General features: G+C 26.5%; 1 protein-coding gene across 1 annotated transcript in view; it reads left to right on the top strand.

Moving 5' to 3' along the window:
- LOC105141530 (protein TRANSPARENT TESTA 12-like) overlaps positions 1-3,923 on the top strand; it is a 56,922-nt gene that overhangs the window by 26,086 nt on the left and 26,913 nt on the right. The window lies entirely within an intron of this gene.

Raw genomic sequence — 3,923 nt, 5'->3', positions numbered from 1 at the left:
TTTTTGACTTTTAGGGGAGTTCTTTTCTATGTTTTGTATCCAGATTCCTCGTGCTTATCAATATTCTTACCATGAAAAGAAAAGGCACGTCCTGTTATTTTTCAATGCTCTCTTAAATGTGCACAAAGCTTCGGCTGATGTTAGGGTAGCTCATGGGGGAGACAAAGGCAGGAAGATGGGGATCTCCAATCTTTTAAATTGGGACCTTATTTTGATTTATGTTAGGGAGAGATTAAGAGAGTTCCTTCTGCAATGACATGGTGGTACAACATGATCAATGATGTCTTTACAAGTTAGGATTTATATTAAAAAAAAAAATTATATGATGACAGATTACGAGTTAAGAAAAACAGCCAATAATTGTTTATGACATCACTCAAGGATTCTATTCCGAACCCTTAGACCATTTACTGTTTGATTTGAAGGTCGCCTTAGTTTTTTTTTTTTTACGGGGTTTCTATATAAAATATATATTTTTAGCTTTGAAAGGTGTGATTTATACTTAAAAAAAACCATCACATTAAACACAGACTATACTCCCGAAATTGATGTCTTAATCACACGTTTCTAGACTGCATGTCCAACTCTTGGGGCAAGCACAAGCAAGAATAGAGAAACATATACACAATTTGAGGGTTAATGCAAGCCTGTTTGGGAATTCATGAAACCCATGTTTTTTAAAATTTTAATATTTTTTATTAAAAATAATTATTTTTTATATTTTAAAATTATTTTAATGTGTTGATATAAAAATAATTTTAAAAAATAAAAAAATATCATTCTGAACCATTTCTAAGCAAAAACAAATTTAAAACATAACTGCTATTATATTCTCAAACAAGCTAATTAGTGTTTTTTTTTATCTAAGTATCCTCACACCCTTTTAAAGAATAAGATTAAGGTTTGTGACTATCCTTTCTAACAAATATACTTTTCAAAAATCAAACTTATAATTTTATTTGTAAAAATATAACAATACTTTAACTGCCAGATAACAGCTAGGGTTGAAATATGACTTCTGATTTTCATAATTAAATGTTTTATTTTTAATTAGGGATAACCACAAAACAGCCCCCAACCTATAAAGTGTTTTACAGGCAAGTCAACCTTATCATGATTTTACCATGTCAGTCCCTACCTTTAGCTTCTGTTAAAGGCTGACAGAGGAGGAGTCTACAAATTGTGATTGTCACGTGTTCCTTAACATATACTAAAGGCGGAGACTTTTGTTCAAATCATGTTAGGTTCAGCATGTCGTTGAGAGGTAAAATGTGAGGTAAAATGTGAAATACGGTTGATTTGTAGTTATCCCCTTTAATTATGTTCAAATTGAGAAGCAAGAGTGGATGTTTGTGAGTAGCATGTTGACTTATCCATGAATTGATAACAATTACTAGTTTATTTGTGTATTTATTTTTGTATAATTTTAAAAAAATTATTGAATAAATGTATGATTTGTATATATTAAGGTTTGTTTGATATTTTAAAAAATTAATTTTTTTTTTAATTTGATTAAATTGATTTTGAATTTGTGACTTGGGTGGTATATAATGAAATAAATAATGAGTTATTTAATGGGTCTAATTATTATTTTATTAATTTTATTATTAAGTCGAAAATTTCAGTAAATATGTAGGAATTTGAACTGATGTAAATAATTGATAATGATTTAAAAATACCATTAAAATAAATTGAATAAGTTTGATTTAAATCATTATTAACTAATTTATTTAGTTTACATAATTAAATAATACATGTTATCATAATCAATGTTATATATATGTTTAATACAAGTAATGGATGATCGTTAATGAATTTATCAAGATTCACACAAAGGGTTGCTCAAGATAAATTATTGATATTGTGTTTAGGATTTTATTAATTACACATTATCTAATCCAAAAAAATATTAGTGGATGTGGTATTAGATGTTCATGTAAGAGGTGTAATAATAAAAAGTTTATCGATCTAAATGTTATAACGATACATCTTCTACAAAACAGATTCACGAAGAAATATAATTAGTATTTAAAACTGTATTTTTATCATGGTTTTATATCATTATTTTGCATTTGAAATATCAATAACTCCTTAACTAGAACATGTTTTATAATATCATGTCTAATATTATAAGATATCTTTAATTTATGGTAAATATTTATCTAAAATGCAGATCTATCACAGAAATGAAATGATTGATTGACGAATTTAACTACTGAAATTGAGAGGGATAAGCTTAAAAAAGAGATGATGGTGTAGTCCAAACTATAACACTGTTCAGTTATTGGTTTATATCTCGAGCTGCAGAACTTGAATTTGGGTCTGCTTTATATAGATGGAAAGTTACGACATAAGCGAAAATAAAAAAATATCATTCTGAACCATTTTTAAACAAAAAAAATTTTAAAACATAACTGTTATTATAGTCCAAACAAGCTAACTAATATTTTTTTTATCTAAGTATCCTCGCACCCTTTTAAAGAATAAGATTAAGGTTTGTGACTATCCTTTCTAACAAATATACTTTTCAAAAATCAAACTTATAATTTTATTTGTAAAAATATAACAATACTTTAACTGCCAGATAACAGCTAGGGTTGAAATATGACTTCTGATTTTCATAATTAAATGTTTTATTTTTAATTAGGGATAACCACAAAACAGCCCCCAACCTATAAAGTGTTTTACAGGCAAGTCAACCTTATCATGATTTTACCATGTCAGTCCCTACCTTTAGCTTCTGTTAAAGGCTGACAGAGGAGGAGTCTACAAATTGTGATTGTCACGTGTTCCTTAACATATACTAAAGGCGGAGACTTTTGTTCAAATCATGTTAGGTTCAGCATGTCGTTGAGAGGTAAAATGTGAGGTAAAATGTGAAATACGGTTGATTTGTAGTTATCCCCTTTAATTATGTTCAAATTGAGAAGCAAGAGTGGATGTTTGTGAGTACCATGTGGACTTATCCATGAATTGATAACAATTGCTAGTTTATTTGTGTATTTATTTTTTAAAAATTTAAAAAAAAATTATTGAATGAATGTATGATTTGTATATATTAAGGTTTGTTTGATATTTTAAAAAATTAAATTTGTTTTTAATTTGATTAAATTGATTTCGAATTTGTGACTTGAGTGGTATGTAATGAAATAAATAATGAGTTATTTAATAGGTCTAATTTATATTTTATTAATTTTATTGTTAAGTCGAAATTTCGGTAAATATGTAGGAATTTGAATTGATGTAGACAATTGATAATGATTTAAAAGTACCATTAAAATAAATTGAATAAGTTTGATTTAAATCATTATTAACTAATTTATTTAGTTTACATAATTAAATAATACATGTTATCATAATCAATGTTATATATATGTTTAATACAAGTAATGGATGATCGTTAATGAATTTATCAAGATTCACACAAAGGGTTGCTCAAGATAAATTATTGATATTGTGTTTAGGATTTTATTAATTACACATTATCTAATCCAAAAAAATATTAGTGGATGTGGTATTAGATGTTCATGTAAGAGGTGTAATAATAAAAAGTTTATCGATCTAAATGTTATAACGATACATCTTCTACAAAACAGATTCACGAAGAAATATAATTAGTATTTAAAACTGTATTTTTATCATGGTTTTATATCATTATTTTGCATTTGAAATATTAATAACTCCTTAACTAGAACATTTGAAATATCAATAACTCCTTAACTAGAGCATGTTTTATAATATCATGTCTAATATTATAAGATATCTTTAATTTATGGTAAATATTTATCTAAAATGCAGATCTATCACAGAAATGAAATGATTGATTGACGAGTTTAACTACTGAAATTGAGAGGGATAAGCTTAAAAAAGAGATGATGGTGTAGTCCAAACTATAACACTGTTCAGTTATTGGTTTATATCTC

The sequence above is a fragment of the Populus euphratica genome, unplaced genomic scaffold, assembly GCF_000495115.2.
Source record: "Populus euphratica unplaced genomic scaffold, PopEup_1.0 scaffold206.1, whole genome shotgun sequence".
Classification (NCBI taxonomy): Eukaryota; Viridiplantae; Streptophyta; class Magnoliopsida; order Malpighiales; family Salicaceae; genus Populus; species Populus euphratica.
The sequence above is the reverse complement of the archived record's forward strand: the minus strand, read 5'-3'. Positions and strand labels throughout refer to the sequence as shown.